The 21614-nt window shown below is 41.5% G+C and overlaps 1 long non-coding RNA gene across 1 annotated transcript; it reads right to left on the minus strand.

Annotated features, from left to right (window-relative positions):
• Nucleotides 1-10144: 10144 nt before the first annotated feature.
• Nucleotides 10145-21146, minus strand: LOC125756791 (uncharacterized). The gene is made up of 5 exons (XR_007414746.1): nucleotides 20729-21146; nucleotides 19750-19878; nucleotides 17904-18043; nucleotides 15469-15569; nucleotides 10145-10944 (listed from the first exon to the last, which is right to left on the minus strand). It is a non-coding gene; the product is annotated as an uncharacterized LOC125756791 (long non-coding RNA).
• Nucleotides 21147-21614: the final 468 nt, after the last annotated feature.

The following is a 21614-nucleotide window of genomic DNA, read 5'->3' on the forward strand; positions in this document are numbered from 1 at the left end:
GTGTGTGTGTGTGTGTGTGTGTGTGTGTGTGTGTGTGGTGTGTGTGTGTGTGTGTGTGTGTGTGTGTGTGTGTGTGTGTGTGTGGTGTGTGTGTTGTGTGTGTGTGTGGTGTGTGTGTGTGTGTGTGTGGTGTGTGTGTGTGTGTGTGTGTGTGTGTTGTGTGTGTGTGCATGCGCGTGCGTGCGTGCGTGCGTGCGCGCCAAGGCGATGTACAGGGCTAGTTCTTACATGCCAAATTGGGTAAAACCAGCGGGAAACACGAAGCACAGCTTGTCCCGTCGTTTTCTTTCTCTGTGCTTCGTGTTTCCCACTGGTTTTTACCCAATTTGGTGTGTGTGGGAGCGTGTGTAAAATGCCGGATGAACATCGTCGGTTTAGCTGAAAAGAAGTATGGTAACTGCTTTACCAGTTTTCAAATTTAATTTTCATCGTTAACTTTGCTTGCACCAATGCGGGAGCATAGACCTTTGAGAAACCTCGTTTCGAAAAGTCAGCGAACGGCGTCGTTGCAATAGATCCACCTGAGTGGGACCTGTGTTACGCTTAATCAGTAGTTACGTAACATTGCAGCGCTACTCGCTTTGATGTCGACAACAACACAGAAATAAAAAAAACGTTGCATCAAAGGGAAGTCAAGTGGTTAATTTCATCACTCCCAGCAGCGCAAATTAATGCTACGCAGGTCTTCGAAAAGCGAGAGAACTGGCAAGAACCTAAAAAGCAGGAGGGCTATGGTGACAACATTGAGCGGGCGAAACTTCATTTCTGAACTTTAATTGGGCTTCGTGGGGCAAGAACAGCTAACTTTTTTTTTGTTTCAATACGCCTCCAAAGGCTGTAATTGAATTTCCACCTCGCTTTTTTGTGTTGTAAGGAAGAGACGCACGAAAAATTAGTCAAGACTCCAATCTCTTTAGAGGTGAATGGAAAAACCTCGTCTATTGCAGAAGCAAACTGCAGATTTATTTAGCTGCTCAGTGACCGAGTCTAGAATCAAGTTAACTAGTGAATGAGACTCGATGGAGGAGGGCTTGTCGGGGGGTTTTCACTTTTCAAATTAGGCACCTCAGTGTTGAAGAAAACAACAGACTTATCAACTCTGTAAGGTCCCCCAAATGAAATACGTTACAGTGTTCACACACAAAAAAAAAAGGCTTTCGAATAAAAAACTGGAAGATTGAGCTGCCAGTTAGTAACAAAGTATTAATATTTGCAATTCATGCAACGAAGTAGCATTTACTAGTGAAAAAACTCGCGGGGTCCCTTTTGCATTCAACTAAGGTGACGAAAGATGAAAGCCATTTTCTTTCTCTTCCAAGTCGATGTACTGAACGTCCCCCGCCCTCCGCAGAGATATTTCTGCACCTAACATGGTTTTTCTTACTGCCTCAAGAATCGGAGGCACTGCAAGCTTTCTGCACCTCAGCTGGTTATGCACTGCCTCTGTGATCGGCCCACTTTTGACTAGGCGAAGATGTCATATGGTGACGTCATCGTGTGACGTCACAAAATTTTGGTGATCTGTGACGTCATCACGTGATTACGATTGCTTGCATCAATCGTGTTGCAAACACAGGCTAGCCCCATGGCTACTATATATATAATACGAAGGCGAGCAGAAGTGCCGCTTGAAGCTTTTTTTTATTCTTTCTAGTGCGGAATATAGTTGAATATTAGCGATTGAATTCCACGATTCTCTGTGTGCCCATATTATTACAAATATATCCGAATATGACATCACATTTTTGGTATTTAGGTGTGTACGAGAACTGACTTTTCGTTAAACTTGTTCTGTGCATGTTTTCTCTATACGTTCGTAGGCCAAATCACCATTGTTGTACGTGACATGGGCCGTAAAAAGTTAGAGCGTATTTTCGCCATGTAATTGTCTTACTTTTTTGGATCGTGTTTATTGTCCTACATGATGCTTCTTTATGTGTGTTATATCTCTTATACGCAAAAGAGAGCCGCCTATATGCTCCAGCGCTTTTTACCAGTTGTTGGCTAAGCTCTTAGCTGCTGTAGCGCGTCAGCACTTGCCACATCCATTCATGATTCCAACATTTTTTTGCTTTAATTCCCAACTTCTTCAGACTTGAGGCAAATTACTACGGCAGTATAATTTCACAAGAAAAGCCTAAAATACAGGCCACTATTCATACCCCCCGACATCCGGACAACAATGAACTTGAGAGAAAAATATAGGCTTAAAGATATGAGAATTCGTACGTGAATAAATGTCACACTTAGTTTTTTTTAACACGAAAGTCTTTTATGTGTTTTATGCCGGGGTTCACCACGGCTCTACTGACGTATTTCCGTCACAGATATGACGTTGCAAAATATAAAGACTAAGAGTTGGCAAAGAAAAAAAAGAGAAGAAAAAGTTCCATCACCGGGAGTCGAGCTTACGACCCCTCGCTCCGCAGCGTGGGGCGCGAGATGATTCGGCCACAGACGGCACATTCTTTGCCATCCTAACGGCGAGCTTTTTATATACACCATTTACAGGTGGCTGTACTCAGAGATCGGTGATACATCAGCGTGTTTTCGTTATCACTAGCGAGATGGCGCAAAGGGCTAGAAGAGCGCACTTTAAAGGTCGTCGCCCCACGTGAATGAGCGCGCACCTCTAAAGGGCGTGGTCGCTCGTGCGCCAGCTTATCTCGTGATGGTGGTGGTGTGTACGTCTTGTGCTCTCATCGCAAGTTTGCGTCGGCAGCACGAAGGTCACTTCGCTCACTGCAGCAGCTGCTTTTGCGAAAGGAGCGCGCTGCTCTCACAGAAATAAGTTACAGCTGTGACAATTAGATCGCGCTCATCCTGTGTATGCTTTATAGTTCAGTGCGCCCTTTCTGCTCGAACATCGCGTTGCAAGTTTCGAGCTGCTTGCCGGTCTTCGCGTGACATTACAATTTGTTGCTGTAGCGAAAGAATGCACAACAAACGGTCAACTACGTATATGAAGACATGTTTCACTTTCGTGTTCTACCGATTTTTTAAGCGCGTGCGCCACGGGAAGAAAAACGCACGCTTATTGCTGAGGTGTCGCAATTACGAAGAAAATTAGTGAACTTATGTCAACAATTCAAGTTTTATTGTACAAGAAGAGAAATGACAGTCAATGTTGATTGTTTTTTTTTAATCTTATTATTGGCCAGTGGTCGTTGGTAACATTTCTTCTTCTGTATTTCGAAAGGTGGTTTTTCAAACTCCTCAGCCATTCCTGATATGCCCGAATTTCGCATCAAGTGACATCCAATTACTCTGTGTTTGAATTCTCACACCGTTTGCCTATTTAAACTTCTTTGTATGATTGTAGATGCCGTAGTGAAAGCGCACAAATGAGAAAATATTGCGAGCTGCTGCGCGTTCCGCACCGATACTTAATGACGAGTGCATTAACTCGAGTGCTTTTTAAAAGAAAGGTGGGGTAGCTCTAACCCTAATTGTACGTACTCCTCTCATTATCAAATCTCGAATACTTCTCGGTTATAGCGATTATTTCCATGGACGAAGTCGAATGCCTGGCACATTAGCGTTAACGACGTTCTGGCAGCCGGTATTGAAGAAAAAGAAACGAAGGAGCGGCATGAATCACAAAAGGGCTCATTAACGCTCCCTTTTATCCAGCGTCGAACATTCTTTAGTGTAATGGCATTCTTATGGATAACATTCACTTATGGTAAATGGTGGCTGGTTCATTGAAATTGCTAAGTAGATATCTGCGCTATGAACATGCATCGGAGGCGCATTCAAATAATGGAGAACATCGTCCACTACGTTAAGGAAAGCAAGCACACCCCGTCATGAAGTTCCGAGGGTAACACAATTAAAAGCTGAAAGTGCCTCAGGTATTAGGTTTATTTTATAGAGAAACCACGTGGCGTCGGCAAGTGGTAGATGAGAGCGTCGCATACCGTGATGCAGCAGAACGCAGTTCCTAAATTCCATGAAGAATAAACTCGCTAGATTTTATATTTGTATAACGGCTTTATTACACCTGGGATATTTTTTATAAGTGTCAAGACAGTTAAAGATAAAGCAATTTAAATAACGCGTCAGCGAACGGACCTTTCAATGCTCGTAGTATAGGAGTATAAAAAAATACAGTACCAGTATGTAAAAGCTGAAACTATACTAAAAATCCTGTAAACGAAGGAAGGAGAATTGATCAAGGGATCATTTTCTTTTTATGTACAACCTAATGAGACCAACATACACTGAAGCCAAGAAAAGTATAGGGGCATCAATTGCAATCGTTTTCAGTAATGTAGTAATTATTATATAAATATGAAGCAATTAATGTGGAATTTGTCAGGAAGATTGATGTGAAATGCCTAAAAGATTTTCGACATATTGCGTCCAACACTGATTGGACCTGTGTCATTCAATAAAAAGAGAGAGAGAGAAAGGTTAAGTGAAAGGCAGGGAGGTTAACCAGAAGTTTTTCGGTTTGCTAGAGACTTTGGATTTCCCAGAGACTTTATAAAAGAATCGCCGAGAAAAACCGTTTATTTGCGCAATTCATACAGACAAAAGAGCCTAATTTGTTTGTTGAGTATAAACAAATCATAAATAAATTGGGAGCCCACATTAAAAAAGCACGAAATGAATATTACTCAAATAAGTTCCAGACATGTCATTCCTCTAAGCAAACTTGGTCTATGTTAAACCGATTTATTGGTGGTAATAAAAATCGCATTGACACACCCTTCACACATGGAGGATAAATTTTAGACGGTGTCAATTTAGCTGATAGAATCAACGCGCATTTTTTACTGCAGGCACACTAAAGGAACCACATGTCTATTCCGTAGATTCTGTGAGTTTCATGAAGGGAACGTATTCCAAATCTATATTTTTATCACCATGCAGTAACGAAGAAATATTTCATATCATACATTTACTGAAGCACAAGTGTGCCTCTGGTGCAGAAAACATAATGACAAAGCCAGTTAAAGTGATCTCCGATATTATCCCTGGTACCCTGGCACATTTACATGTAACGTTATGCTGGCCACTGGATCTTTTCCTGATGACATGAAACTGGCCCATGCCAGTGTGATTTACTAGGGCGGTAACAGAGATGACCTAAATAAATATAGGCCCATCTCTGTGCTGTCAGTTTTTTTCAAAAGTCGCTGAATACGTAAATAACAATCGTCTATATAGTTACATTTCCGATAATAACATTTTGGTCGATCAACCAGTTTGAATTTAGAAAAAAAAATTCAGAATCGCCCTAATGGATATAAAGGAAAAATATTAGACAACTTTGAGCATAAATTCATAACAGTAGGTATATTTTTAGACCTGCGCAAGGCGTTTAATTCAGTCGCCCATGACATACCAAAAAGAAAATTGCATTATTAAGGTAGAAGAGGAGTTGCGTTGGACTTACTCAGTAACTACCTAAATAATCGCCAGCAATTCACGTATGCTAATAATATTAAGTCAAACACAGGACTCATATCAACTGGCTTACCACAAGGGTCTATTCTTGGTCCCGTTCTATTTTTACTTTATATAAACGATATAGTTAACGTAAAGGTAATAAGGACATTGTGATTTATGATGACGACACGAATGTATGTTTCACCGGACAGGATTGCCAAGAATTACAGTATGCAGCAAACGCATAGTTGTCTGAACTATCATTATGGCTACAAACAAATCGGTTGCAATTCAACGTCACAAAAACAAAGTATGTATTGTTCAGACCAATGAATAAAACCATTATTAATGAGTTTTGTTTAAAATATCACGGAAACGAAATTGCAAGCGAATCAAAAATCAAATTTCTCGGGGTTCTATTTCACGAGAATATGCCTTGGTTGGAACACATCACTTACTTGTCCACTAAAGTTGCTCGCTCAATAGGCATAAATAAATTACGTTATGCATTACCGGTTAGAACAAAGCTGTTATTGTACTACTCGCGTGTTTATTCTCATTTTCATTATTGCATAGTTGTATGAGTAACGACTACACAGATTAACGTAATGAAGCTTTCAGTACTCCAAAAAACTGTACGTGCTATCGAGAGTCTCTCAATGCGTGAAAGCACGAAAAGTACATTTCGAAAACACAGTCTCCTGAACATTTCACAAATATATCTGAAAATACTATCAATTCATATACACCAACTTCTCAGAAATGATAAAAAGAGTTTCGAACAACGATATCTAAATGCAACCTATCTTACGATTTTCGACATCAACACTATCACTTCCATACAACACGAACAAATTGCGGCCTTCAGAGACTTTCTGTTATCATACATCGTACCTTGCATGTTTATCCGCAAATTGATTTGCTAATAAGGGAATATTCAAAATGTAACATTCCTTCAAACGTGTTAAACAGTTTGCTATTAGCAGAAATGTAGAAAAAGCTTTATAATCTTCTCTTGTCTTCTTCAGGTAATTTTGTCATGATCTTTTATGTCCAACAAAAATTTACCAGCTATTCATTGATGTCTTAAACTACTGTTATGTACATGTGACTGGTTGGGATGTACTTTATTTGTATTTGTTATTGTTTCGTTTAGCATGGTAGATGCTTTGATTCGGGACAGTGACTCCATGCATTGTATAACTGACACATTGTATAACATCGCATCATATTGTACGATCACTGTGTAGAACTTCTGTAAACTTCATGCGGCAACATGTGCCTGAACTACCGAAGGGAAGTTGGGCCCTCGTCAGGTGCATTCACACACCTTTAGTCCAATTTCCTCGGTATACAGTGTTCGCTGCACACCGGAATAAAAATTTTGATTTGATGTGATTTGAAAAAGACTCCCTACTAGCCGCATGTTTTTAGTTCACTTTAATTTCTTTATTTTTATATCATAACTATCACATTACAGTTAATATCTAATAATGCATGTATACTTTCCTTGGCTTCATTGTTTGTTGATTGCATCAACAATCACGTGAGTCACTTGAGTAAGGCCAGGCTTCTGTTAAATAACAGTAATAATAAATCATTATATGATTATGTGGGACGCCGTAGTGGAGAGCTCCGGAAATGTCCAACATTCGTGTTCTTTAACGTTCACTGACATGGCACAATACACGGGCCTCTAGCGTTTCGCCTCCACGGAAATGCGAACGCCGCGGCGGCGATAAAACCCGCGACCTTCGGGTCAGCAGCCGAGCACCCTAACCGCTACACCAACGTGGCGGACTGTTAAATAACACTGTGCGGAATCGCACACCTAGGCTAGTAAGAGTTATTAAAGTTATATATAATACTAACGGTGCTTCGGTCATAGCGTAATTTCATGCTGCTAACTCGAAGCACATGTGCTGACCTATGTGCTTATATACCAGCCCTCTCATTACATATCGTATGCAATTCTATTCAAGGTTAGGTGTGATCCCAACCTGTGAATTCAAGTGCGCTGTCAGTACAAATACGTAGCGTCCTTCGCGGCAACATCACTTGTATGTGATCTGGGGTATCTGTGTGAGCACGCGTTCGCGTCGGTGTTTGCTAATGCAGTTTCCTAAATCGACCCACCAGAACCATATCTTGGCGCACCCGGGTGCTCGATCTTCATTGCTCGGTGCGACAACTTGTGCCTTTGACCATAAAATGGACGGCCTCAAGCTGCATCGATATCGCCGGCTTTCCATTCCACCCAGGTTTTGCTTCTCCTATGCCATGCGATGCTGTTTTAAAATACTGGAGAGATAAGAGCATGGAAAACTATGTTCGATGTTACTCTGTCATCAGCGTTAGTTGCCATCGCCCCGACATTTGTGATATCGCTTTGCTTTCTATGACAGCGTTAATAAAACGGAGGAAAACGCGATGAAAAGCGTGGTAACAAAACAGTCACAATTCTGCCGCAAGGGTGAATCAATAAATGCGATATCAACAAGGCGAAGTTTTATGCGCAGTAAGAATAGCAGCTAACTCCCTTAAAATCCAATCTGGCTTAACTCTACAAAACGCTGATGTAAGGCAATACGGCCGCTACAGCAAGCGAAGCGGTTTTCGTGCTGTATGTCGCTTCAGCGCGAAGGTGTCACAGCATAACACGTACAAGGGTATAAGCTGTCTACTGATCTCTGTCAAAATAGAGCGCGCGCGACGGCGCCTTTTGATCAAAGTTCGCCGACGCTGCTCAAGCGACGCAGCCCCCCCCCCCCTCTGTGGGCACCACTTCATGCTCTTTCGCCTGGCGGAGTCGTCCGGCACGTTTCACCGATTTCGCCTTTATACGGAACCTGACGGAGCGCCCATATCATTGCTATAGCAATGGCATAAATACATTGCAGTGTGAAGACACTAAAGCAGAAGTGAGAATCAACTTAAAGCCAATATTCGTACAAGCTTTTCCAGGAATCGTGCTATGTTGTTTAACTGTATAAATTGGTTATTTGTGTCCAGTTATTAATAATTGAACAATAACTGTAGAAGTAACAGTAATAATCGAACAAGGGACTGTTTTATTTATCTAATGTTTTAAACATGTTCGTGACAAATAAAGCCACTTGTTCTGTTTGGATGCAATACAGAAGCTGTCAATACTGTTCGATCATGAGGTTCTGCTCGAAAACCAAACACATTGGCTTACTTGCGCTGGAACTTGTCATTATGGAATACCGGTTACCCGACTTCAATGCCTTGCCTAAACATTGTTTGCCCGGGAAAACCAATGCTAGGTGGCAGGACAACGCGCTGCTAACGCAAACGAATGGTGCAGAGGCAAAGCCAGTTAACATTTAAAGGTTTAGTTCCGCCTGATCAGCTTTGAAACAACGACTCTTGAAGGGAACGCACGAGACTCTCAAGGATTTGGAAACCGTACTCAGAAAAATCGGATACGGAATACGTTAGGCACTGTTTATAGACATCCAGTACTTCGCTCAAAGACAACGGTCATTGCGTCTTAATGGCCTGCCCATTATATAAAGCAGTGATTATTATGCAGGGCGCATTAGCCACCGTCTCGTCCTACTACATTTCTGGGGGTGCAGATTCGAGCCGGTGCGCTTCTGAACCGGACGCTGCAGACTTGTAACGACTGCATCGAATCACAAAGTTCGCTTTTAGTCGATAGACGCATTTCCCTAATCTACGCGCATACCGCTAACGAGGGAAGGACTCGAAACCTTTCTCCGCCACTGCGGTAAAGCCAAAAGTAGCGAAAAATGACACGCACGGAGAGGCATAATCTTCAAACTTTGGAACTTGTATTGCCACAACTGAGGGCGCCACGATTCTTAAGTCGCAAAGTATGCAAAGTACGCTAATGAACTAACATTAGAATGAGGCGAGCTCCGTCTTTAAATAGGACCATTAGCTGCCACAGTTGTTCGAGCTCTGGCGCTCATCAATGTATACGTACAATACAGTTGAAATCTTTTCACGTGAATATGTACAGCTCAACATTCGCCTACACTGCAAAAAATCTGGCCCCTAAACACGGACAAAGCTGAAGGTATAGCGGTGCCGAGCACTTTTCCGCGATCCGAATTAAACGATTTCTCTAAAAGGAGTCTTCTTACGAAGTGCTTTCGTTACCACAGATAAAACAAAGCACTCCGTCGCTTTGTTTGAATGAGAGCACTGTTCCGTGACCAGAATAAAACAATTTCCTTCAAAGAAGGTCTTCTTACGTGCCTCCTACGTTAAGATACTAAAGACTGGTCTGCCCGTACTGTCCAATATAATACGGCACATTTGCCTTAATGCAAAATAACTGTTTTGTACCACAACTGCACCATAAAATCCCATAGAAGCTTTGCCACCTATGCAGGTGGCAGTCTCGGTATACGCTGGCAACAAGTGAGCGGAGGTCGACCAGTCCACTAGCCACATACGTCCACGTACACGTTCGGTATGGGTCTGTGGTTGTTGTTTCAAGCAGATGCTTCATGACGCATGAACCATAATTCCAATAGTTTTCCTCCACCTTCGTTCCTGAGCCAGCATCGTCGCATTGTTAAGGTCGAAGCTATAACCTGTCGTCTTGCAGTATTCAACAAGCTGTCTTAAAATGCGCTCCATGGGTGGCTTTAGCAACATTCCCACTTTGTGTTCTTTGAACGTCTTTGGCATTTTCCTGCCAATTCGCCGATGTAAGTGGTGTCGTGAACCCCACAACGTACTCTGTAGAATACCCTGCTCTAATCATCCGCAGGTGTGCGGTCTTTGGGCTTTGTGAACACATGTCCTAAGGACAAGGTATACACAAACACCGCCGAAGATTAGAGCGGGATCATCTACGAAGTACAATGTGGGGATTGCGACACAACTTGCATAGGCGAAATGGGTTGAAGAAGGTAATCGAAGGTTAAAGAACACAAAGAGGATGTTGCGAAAACCACCCATGCAACATGTTCTAAGACGGAGCTTGTTGAACGCTGCTGAATGACAAGGCATAACTTTGACCTAATCAATTCGACGATGCTACCTCGTGTACAAAGGTCGGAGGAAAAGAAAAATCTTGGAATCATGGTTCATTCATCACGGCGCATTGGCTTGCAACAACAACAGCAGCCCTCTACGAGATGTTTACAAGGAAATGTGCGACTAATGGACTGGTCAAACTCCGCTTATATTTGGCAGCGTATACTGAGAATGTCGCCTGCATAGGTGGCAAAACTTTCATGTCATTTTGTTAATAATTGTTGTGTTAAGTCAAAGTAAACATTTTACAATCAAGCTACACATCCCGAGCTGGTAGATGTGGGGGTAGCATGCCATGTGTAGATGCACTGTACTGTGTGAACTTGCTGATGACGGAAGCATACCTGCTGCTTCATGCCAAATAAACAGTGAAGTACACTACTACATGCTTCTTTAAATGCCACTTTGGCAGATGTATTCAGGAACATATTTGTCAAAAGTGTTGCAAGCCTGCTTATGAAACTGTGTGCACGGCCCATGGACAGTTCCACTTCGCTCCTTTCTGTACGTCTGAAAAGGAAGTGAAAGAAAACACCTTGAGCAACAGCAATGTTCAGAATTTATACACATTTAAACATTGCTATGGTGCATGTGCACATGGCCTCCCTTAGCATCACTGTTTCAGAAATCAAAAAAGCAGAAACGGTATTTTGCAGATATTTCTGGACTCGTTCTAATTATATGAAGAACAAGCAGCATGATTTCACGAAGACTTATTGCTATAGTACACAAGAACTCAGGGTTAAACACACTACGTTCTAACTGCAAGAGTATTTATTTACGTGCATTATCAATTCTATTCAATTATTGTCATGATGTTGAAGCAAAAGTCTTAACAGTTACAATTTTCGTACTTAATGCTGCCGAGAAAGCCGAGAGTTATGTGGGTGAAGAAATGAAGCATTGCGCATGTATAAAATGGAATCGGCTCGCACAAGACGAGGCAAATTGTAGACCACTGCGAAGGGCTACTGCTGCAGTGCACATATAATAAGGCTGAAGATGACAAAGATTAAAGCGTAAACGTAAAGGATGAGAATTAAATTGAGAAGCAAGGCTTGCTGTCAATAGCTCTTGAATTCTATCAGAAAACATGACAGTTGTATATCCTGTACATCTTAACGCGACAAAAGTTGAGCTGAAGATGGCGGCTTGAATAAATGTCAAACCATTGAACAAAGCGTGTTGTTGGAGCCAATGTTTCAACAAATTGATGTGTCTAAGTTGTTGCAGCAACCTTGATGCAATTCGTTGCCCCTCTAAAGAGGAGTCCTCTTGTTGAATCACTAGCTCCAACAACATTCGTTGTTCAACAATTATTTCATGAGCTGCACATCTCGTTACATTCATTACAAACCTCTACTGTACCAAATGCTACTATGGCAACGATAGTGGGTGCAATACTTAAGCTGCAGTGTCATAAGCAGGTGACCGGCTATTCAACTCTTTAAATATACCAGATCCATAAAGACTGCAAACCATGAGGCAAGCACAACACAAAGAACAAGCGTAAGGAAATTGAAAGAGGTTAACTTTAATAAACAAGGTATGGAATTAGTCATCCCCATTTTAAGTATAAAAGGTGGTTTTTTAACAAACTCCTTTGCTGTTGAAAAAGATCATGCTGCTAAAAAGATCATACCTGTAGCCATGTGATAATTTCCAGGACGAAATTTCGTGATGCTGAGAGCATGCATTAAACTTTATGCACGATAAGCGTTAGGTGCAATGTCAGAGAGGTGGAGATGATTTAATGGATAGCAAATACTAAAAATGAAAAGCTCTGAGTAACTATCGCAAGAATAAGGACGAAGTAAGGAGGGAAGCATATGATAAGCTAGTGCAATGTCTGAAGCGAGTTAATCTTGTCTTAGAATATGCAGTCATAAAGTGAGATCCAGTAAGTAGGCGTCACATGCACTGATTGTGAGAGAGATATGGAAATGACGGACCACCTTTTAAATAAATGTAAAAATGTCCACCCATGTACGTGTTGGGAACTAGCTCTCATGAAGCCCTAGGCTTAGAGAAAGCTTGATAAAGATGAACACATCCACAAGAGAAATCAGTAAAAGACAGATGGAGGATTGGTAGTGGAAAAGCAGCGAGAACAGCCAAAAACAAACTTGCAGGGTCTTTTGTACAATGCCGAAAAATAAGCTACCTATTATAAGTTTTTTTAAGGAAAGAAATTTAATTCAGGTAGGAAAGGCATTAAGCCAATTCAAAAATTGAGCTTGGCCACTTGCATGTCAATGCTTCGCTTTAAAGGGAATACACATAGCATCCATCCATCTACAGATGTGAAACTGCGTCATGCAAGATAACTTATACAAAGTTATTGCTTTGAGCAATTAGAGCAAAATATTTCAGGATACCACCTAACTGGGCTGGTTAGTACATGATTACAACGGGAACAAACAGCGCTGGGCACGGGACGGAAAAAAAAGGTAGACGAAGGCGACAGCACCCTCGTCTATTGTTCTTTCTTCGTCCCGTGTCCAGCGCTGTTTGTTCCCGTTTTAATGCAGAATATTTGTTTCTTTAATCTGAAGGTGGCAGTGTTTCATGGCTAAAATAGTTTACTAATTTGCATTTCAAGTTACATTTTTTCAGCCATAAGGAAACACTGCAAAATGCTGAAGTTCTAATGTTAACATTTATCAGAAGAAAGACTAATTCTTTCGTATGGAATACCGAAGGTTGATTTCCAAAGTTCATTGCCTTTGTATTTTGTGCTGTTCCCTTATCATTTTCCTTAAGACGGTTGTATAGATGTTCTTGGTTTATCTTGTGTTTTGTATATGTTATGCTCCTGTTTTTGCTTAGCAAGATCATTTTATGTGTAACTTATCACTGTAGCCCACTTTGCAATACTGCTTACTGGTGTCAGCAGTATTGTCAAGTAATAAATAAATAAGTAAATAGATATCCACTTTGTCATAAAACTACTATAAAAACAAAATAATCAGAAACGTTCCACCCAAACTGTAACAGTCAGAAAAAATAGCTTTTGACCCATATTGCAGCTTAGCTTTTGCTATGTAGCATTCCAAACAGAAATGTCGCCAAGACATTATTGTGTGGTATACTTTGCTGGCAATTTATATTCCATTAAAAAAAAATATATACTGCTTGGTTGTAAGCAAGGAAAAATTTACTGAAGTGATTCCTGCACAGAGTCTCGTTCCTTGACCTTCGCTGCACAGCACATTGGCACAGGATTCACGCGGGTGCCCCTGTGCTCATATAGTGCAAGTCTAAATGTTGCAGATTTAAGCAATACTTCTGTCTGAAATACCATGCAAGAACAATGATGTGCTGTGCAGTGAAGGCAAAGCTCCAAGAAACTTCCCACAGCCTTGTTATTTTTCATTTGAAAAAATTATTTTTCGCTTGAAGATAATATTACACCTTAAAAACTTTGTCTAAATTATCGCACGAGGAAAGCACACTATGATGTGTAGGCAACATTTTAGCTGGGATTGCTACACAGTGAAAGAGAGCCCGCAATATGGGTTCAAACACTACTTCTTCCAAGTGCCAATTTGAAGACATTTTTGCTTCTTTTTGCCAGCAGCATTTTCAACCCTTGGTATATGCACTGAACGCATACTGTGAATATATTTCACATGAAACATTCAGTCTTTTTTACAATATACTTAAAAATGGTGCATTTTGCAATGTTTCCTCACGACTGCAAATAGCATAAATTGAAATCAAAATAAATTCGACTATCATAGTCATGAAAGATTGGTGACTATGTTAAAGAAACAAATGCTTTGTAGTAATAGCTCGACGCAATAACCATGTGTCAATTAATTTGCCTGACACAGCTTCATTTCTGCATGCGAAGTTTGAAAGGTCTTTGCTGCATCATGCAATTCTTTCCCCGAAAATAACGCTTGAATGACTACTTCCCACACTGAAACATAACAGCACCAGTTTTACAAAATATTGGAAATGGTCAAAAAACGACCTGGCACACTGGCGTGAAATGACCCAAATAGGTACTAAAATAAAACAGTGTGCACTGTCAGACACTAAAATGAAGCACTAATCTGCTTGTATTGCTAAATTACTTCAAAACCCTGCTCTGAATAACTGCCCACAAGAAGTTGATTGCGAAAAATTTACTTTAACCTCTGACCTCTTTTTATCTATCTCTAGTATAATGACTCCTAACCTTCGGCACACACACAAAGGCACAAAGCATTTCATATGGTTCAATGCCTTCGAACAGTGCGGAAGGTCATATGTTAAGAAATAGCGTAAAATCTGGACTAATTTTAACCAGCTATGTTTTTATAACATGCAAACATCGAGAAATACACAATAATTTAGTAACTCGCCCCCTCTAAAAGTGTTGCTGTCACAGCTCCAAATTCCATTCACGAGCTATACTGGCTAAAATATTAAAACACAGCTGAATTTCCATCACAATGGTGGATGCACACAAGTCTACAATAATTTAGTAACTCACCCCCTATAAAAGTGTTGCTGCCACAGCTCCAAATTCGATTCACGAGCTATACTGGCTAAAATATTAAAACACAGCTGCATTTCCATCTCAATGGTGGATGCACACAAGTCTACACGAACAGGCATGCACTTTAGATTGACTTCACAAGCCAGATATCCGGTAATCCTGCCGTTGGAGAACGTTACCAAGTGTTTGAGCTAGACTACTACATAAGCTAAAATGGATGCTTGTGTGTGTTGGTATGACAGAGCGTAAAACAAAGCAGTGCAGAAGACTGAGCACACGAGCACAGCACTGTTTGTGTCTTCCCTTTTCTTGTGCTCCGTCTATTGCGTTTTTTACACTAATGCATTAATTGTGGAAACAACTAGCTGCCGCAATTTGGTCATCTAGGTTGAACTTTTTGGGCCTTGTACCAGACTAAAGAGCTCTGTTGTGAAAGCAACAGGGTGTAACAATATTGCACTACAAATCAGGGAATACAAAGCATCGATAAGAATGTTCAGCCAAAATAAAAAGGCTTCAGCAAAATGTTTAAGACACATACTCACAGGTTAATGCTCATTCACAGCTTCTACGGCAGCCCCATGATTTCTGTGCGTCCATCTGTGCGTGCCTTCCTTCCGCCTTTGGGCAAGTTCGTGTAGAATGTCTGCCAGGAAAACAAAAACATCAGAAACAAGTAGACTTTTTTTTAGCATGCCTCACATAACCCAAATGAACTTTTCTCTCCCCATGAGGTAGCTGTTTAGAAAGCATCCAAACAGCCTCTGCTTTGTCTATGTATAGCTCGTAACCAATAGGTAGCATCCAACACGACACCTGGTCATTGTCAAAGCATACGAGACAAGAAACTGAGACAAGTATAAGCAAAGAGCAAACGGCTATATTTCGCCATTATATTGTTTCCTAATCCAGCCCGATGCATTCATCGCTTAAATTTAATTTACACTGCTATATTGGTGTTCGCCCTAAACTTACTTTCCAAATAACTCACTAGATAACCTATTTCTCTTACGCACTATATGAATACATGTTAAAAAGATGGGGCATGCAAACATGGACACAAGAGAGTCAAGACACCTAAAACGCTGAGATCACTAACTGGAGGCTCATCACCTAATCTACCTTTACATTGTTGAGAGCGTAAATGCACGCCAAAATTCGATGAATGCAGTTTTGTACAAGCACATGAATGAAGAAATGCATCCAATTGTCGAGGCCTGGCATATCGATAATGGCAGTGCACAAGAGAGCCAACCGTCGATTAACTAGCATAAAGAAGAAATCAAATGCTTGAGCAGTTATCTCTCACGTAGACTATCGCGCGTGCCAGATTGATAGGTATCGCCTCTTGCCTGGGCATGCACAGATAAGTTTCTGTGTCTACTTTATTTTGTGCCACTGTCCACCTTTCCAGTTGGCATTAGTGGTGTCTTGGTTTCTCTCTTGTGTCCATGTTTGCATGCCCTGCCTTTTTAACATGAATACCTACCAACCAGCTCAGCTGTCTGTTATACTAAATATGTATACAATCTAGAATTACCACTCTGTCCACTTGCTGATGTAATAATAAGAATGGGGTTCTGTATGTAAACGTGAAATTAAAAGCACAGGAACCTCTAGGATTTGCACCTCCAGCGAAAGTGCAACCACTCCATCAAGGATCGAACCCGCACAGTTCAGATCAGCAGCTGACCATTATAACCACTGTATTGCAGCGGGGGATGTTCACTTGGTAATGTAGGTTAATGTTAAGGATTATGGAAAGAGCTGTAGGTTGAAGAAAGACATGCAATTAAGCAAGGAGCTGCAGACATTATGCAGTTTAGATATTTCTGTAATCCAAAAGGCTGGTGCTCAGGGCATGCACCTAAGGAACTCCTGTTCAGCGTCTCTTTTCGAACCAAAGCTTAGCAGAATTGATGTTTCTGTCTAGATATGCCCCTGAAAACCACAGTTAAATAGCTGCAAAGTAAACACTAGAAGACAGAAAAAATCCATCACTTGTATGATATTAAACACATCAAGATGCAAATACATCAAACACCCTGGACTGTGAAACGCATTGATTGAAAAGATATCAGTTAAACAAAGCAGCATAGCAATGAACTTCCATGTAGCTGCCACACGGCAAAAAGCAGGTGGCTCTGGTGCCATGAAAAATCTATAATAACACTTGTTGAATATAGCAGGATGTTTTGTATGATAAATGTATAAATTACCACTCACAGAAGCTGACATGCTATTTTAAAAATCAGCATTGCAAAAAATAAAGCAAGAAAACCACGTGACGTGTGAATTTACCATTCATAATTTAAGGCTAAAGGGCCCCTAAACAACCCCGGAGTCTAAAATTTGTGACAACTGCACGCTTGCACAACGTGAACATGTTGTCACATGAATTTTTTCATTAAGTGGTGTAATAATGAAGCCACAGGGGATAGAACAAACATTCCAGCTGGTTTCAGTTTCTCGCTCAGCCTGACCGTCCTGAAGAGGGGCTTCCTCGATGTGCCACTGTGCCAGAGCGGTGCGGTGAGGAAGCACAGTAAAAGCACTGGCGAGATAAACCAATTCGCAACTCTTGTGACAACCACAGATACTGCATCATCACAAAGCCAAAATGCCGTTTCGTATTGCAGAGGACTATTCAACAGTCAGCGTTACTTAATGTTGCTCATAGGCAACATTACGCCACTTCGCTAGCAAAGAGGACTGGTAAAGCGCTGAAGAGGAGGTGCGGTTATTGTTTTTAGAAGTGGAGTGTCTGACATTCGGACAATGTGATTCCTGCGGCCCTCTGTACGAATTAGCGAGCTTGTTTGGGAGGTGTAAAAAAAAAGAAGTCGGAGCTTGCTGACTGGCCCTTTAAGAGAATGTAAATATACACTAGAAGGAAGTACACTTGTAGACATATTACTATAAGCTATAAAAAACAGGCAATTAACATGCTCAATCCATGCAGCATAGGGATGTCTCACACCTTTGCAAGAACTTTACTATGGTGGCTGCATGTTTGTGTAGGCCAGAAGCAGCAGGCACGTGGCTTCCATGAATTTGACCCGTTCGTTGAAGGGAAACTGCCGCTCACATCCTTGTAGCACTGCTTTTTGAAGATGCTTCCTGCGATAACAAAATGACCACAACACAATTATGGTCTGCAAATATTCACAGATGACATACATTGCTGCCCTTTCTCATTAAATTCAGCTCTAGACTAAACACTGCAATAGCGGCATCCTCCTACATTACAGGGCATCATACTGCTTTCCTTGGTCTGGTTTTTAGTTCAATAATTGTTTTCACCCATAACAGAATGTAGCACTAGTAAAGATTCGGTTGGGGAGGGTGCAGTCGTAAAGTGTGTATGCAAAGTAAGAATATGAAAAAAAAGAAACAATGGCATAATTTCACATGAGATATAACAATTATCATAATTCATGTAATGTCAGACACCAAGAAGTGTTTAATTGAGCAAGTTTTGACCTTAAGCTATCACAAAACAATGCCCTTTATGGAAAGTGGGATTTGCAGAGTGAACTCTGATGATGAAATTGGCTGCCTTTACTGGCTCTGTAGCTGCAAGTGCATTGCTAAAGCCGCTTGAATGCACTTAACAAGCCTGTGTAATGATATTGACAAATGTACAGAGAAGACAAACTCATTCGTTCTCACTTAGCTGCCATCACAGCAATACGTTGCTTCGTGTCAGGTTTCCTGGTATGCAGAATGCACGAACTTGGTGGCCGTGCCATACCACAATAAACATGATCGACATCTGCTCCAACTGCGTAGCTGGAAAGTGCTAAATTACACAATCAGCTGTACCATGCACACATAATGTAAATTCTAGCAGTGGCAACATTTCGCACCTCATAATAGCCTATGGGCATTGTACTCGTTGATGCTGCCACCTGCATTCCCTGTTTTCATTTCTAGCATGCATAGCACATGCACACAAAGCACCCAATAACTGTGGGAAGCAGAGTAGATCGTCCGAGGTAATCAATAAAATTGATTGACAGGAATTCCACGCATCACTCAAGCCTGTTGTTTAGCATAAGTGATGAGAATGTGCAGCCAAATGTACACAGCAAATTCAGTATTGGCCTTGAAGAATTGCAAGATAGGTTGAAGCTTTCCAGAAACAAATCGTATACAGTAAAGTCTGTCCCAGATACTGAAATCATGAAGTTATAAATTTTAAAGTGGGCCGCTATATTCTTCAAGCACCATGCATTGCATTTATGAAAACGCTAACATCCCTGTACAACAATGCGTGCTGCAAGAAGTCATAAACCTTAATATTTTTGGCACAATGCCATTTCCCAGTACCACGTTTTACAGAAAGGCAACATTTTCCTTTGCAAAACTAAGCCATGTTCCCAGGCAAAATGCACTGTCCATGGTGACAAACATGAAGTACGCTCTTCTATACAGCTTAGCTGGTTTACTGGAACTAAAAGCTACGGTAACGCTGTCTTAATTGAACTGGCTAGCAAGAGCCTTCTCGCTGCTGTTTATGTGAAGTAATTTCACCTTGGTGGAACGTCACAAGAGTAAGTGGCACATAATAATGAGTGCGAAAACACAGTAACAGGTTGTGCAACGGCTACCAGGTATGCCCATTCGTGGAAACTGTGGGCTCTTCCCCTAAATGAACCAGTTGGAAATAACCCTTTTGCATGAATAAACTTAAGTTGGTTGCTGGCATACATAACATTGTTACTCTGCATTTCCATCTCATTTATCTAGCGCTCATTGTTTCCCTTCGACATGACTAGCTCAAAACAAGATTCTTCTTCATTAAATGGAACTTTGTACATTACCTTTACGTTGGCTACAGATGCTTATTTCTTCTGCCTGAATAAGCACCTCCTATAGCATACTTGCCTCAGCCACCTTCTGGACTGCATGGTCAGCACTCCACTGTTTGTCGAGGCACTGCTGTTTGCTACCTGCAGTACGTTGCAAAAAACTTCAGCATTAAAAAAAAAAAAGGTTAAGAAAAGCCGAACCAGGTGTGCCAGCAGCACCTTGTCCTTTGAGGAGGGAGGAAGAGCTCTGACAAATGGCTAATTAAAGACAAGCGTCGTTCTTCACAAGCTATTATTATGCGATGAGAGGTGGGACTTCAATACACGGACGCACATATAGTGCTAAAAGCAATTGAAAATTCAGCTGAAAGTACGGCTTGTCAAATTAGGTGAACGTGCATAAAGGATAAAAATGGGGCAAACCAATTGAACAAAATACAATGTCATGCTGCAGAAATTGCATTTTTAGCAAATCTATGTTATCTATTGCTTGAAAGATGATAAGCAATGTCCAAGAATGCTAACCTAACGCTTTTGAGGGTCACGTTACATAATGACAAATAAATGCACGCCTAAAGAAAACATCCCTAAATACACTATATTTCTCCCACTGTACCGATTCACGATTCACACGGTGGCTGATGATTATTCCTTCAGAGCTCGTGCGAACGAAAGGATGTTGAAGCTTCGGTTTCACGGCGTTACTCCAAGTAATTTGTCGAGAGACATGCATAAAACGCATGACAATGGTGAGCCTGACAAAAATGTTGTCTCCTTTCAGCAAATATGAGCGTAGAGCAGTGCGTGCAAGCGAGCTAATTACTAAAACTTCATAACACTACCGACTACGTTCTTGACAAATGTCATGCGCGAGCAGAATCCTCACAACTACAACCGCATAAACTACCAACACGTTATGCGGTTTTCTTCGGCGACAAGGCGTACTACAATAACAATAACTCATAATGTACGAAGCGTAACGTTCACTTACCTCTGGCAATAAAAAATACGCTGGCAGCGTACACTGCTAGATGACCGCCGGTTTCCAATGGTGCGCCAAGCGAGGAATCGCCGAGCTACCGGCCGTCCCCGAGCGTCAAAGCATTTTCCAGGGCGACAGAACGCGTCGTCGACAAAGGATTGCGGCGCTGCTACTCACTGACGTGCGGAAACATTTGAAGGTGCTCTTCAAAACTATGAATCGCGTCCGTCGGTCACACCGAACAAAGCAGTCGCAGAGATTCAAGTCGCACGGTCGGCGTCTGGTGACTATTTGCCTGGTACCGCGTACAGTTGCGCTTACGTCAGTAACAACGAAATACAACACACAATACACACAATGCGAGGCAGCGCGTTAAAAGTCGACCGCACAAACAGAACTCGGCACGACGATCACACGAACGCAGAACTATACGGGCTAGGAAGGTCTCCTTAGTGTCGTGAGCGCGCCTGCCAGGTGGAAAGATTGCGCGATCCAGCGTGCAGACGGCGCTGCCGCTCGCTGGCGTGCTTTCGCGCGTGTGAGCTTGCGCTCTGTGGAGTTTCCCGTTGAAGCCAAGCTTTTTGTTGCGGTATAAGCTCGTCGTGTAGGCCACACATGGCGCTGATAAATTGTAAAACGAAGAAAAGAAAACTCTGGAGACTATGCGGGCAGATTAGCTTCTTCTGAACGGCACATGCTGGCGTAGAGAACAAACATATAGGAAATTCGGGGTTTGCGTTCTAGTTGATTAACATTCTTTTTCACGCAGTAATGTTTGAGTACAATGATTGAAATATTCATTGACAATTATAGCGGTTACATCAAGAACAAAAATAAAATGAACAGACGCAAAGACAGATATTTTCGCGCAGAATGTAAACAGTGAAAGGAAAAG

This window comes from Rhipicephalus sanguineus, unplaced genomic scaffold (genome assembly GCF_013339695.2).
Source record: "Rhipicephalus sanguineus isolate Rsan-2018 unplaced genomic scaffold, BIME_Rsan_1.4 Seq775, whole genome shotgun sequence".
NCBI classification, from domain to species: domain Eukaryota; kingdom Metazoa; phylum Arthropoda; class Arachnida; order Ixodida; family Ixodidae; genus Rhipicephalus; species Rhipicephalus sanguineus.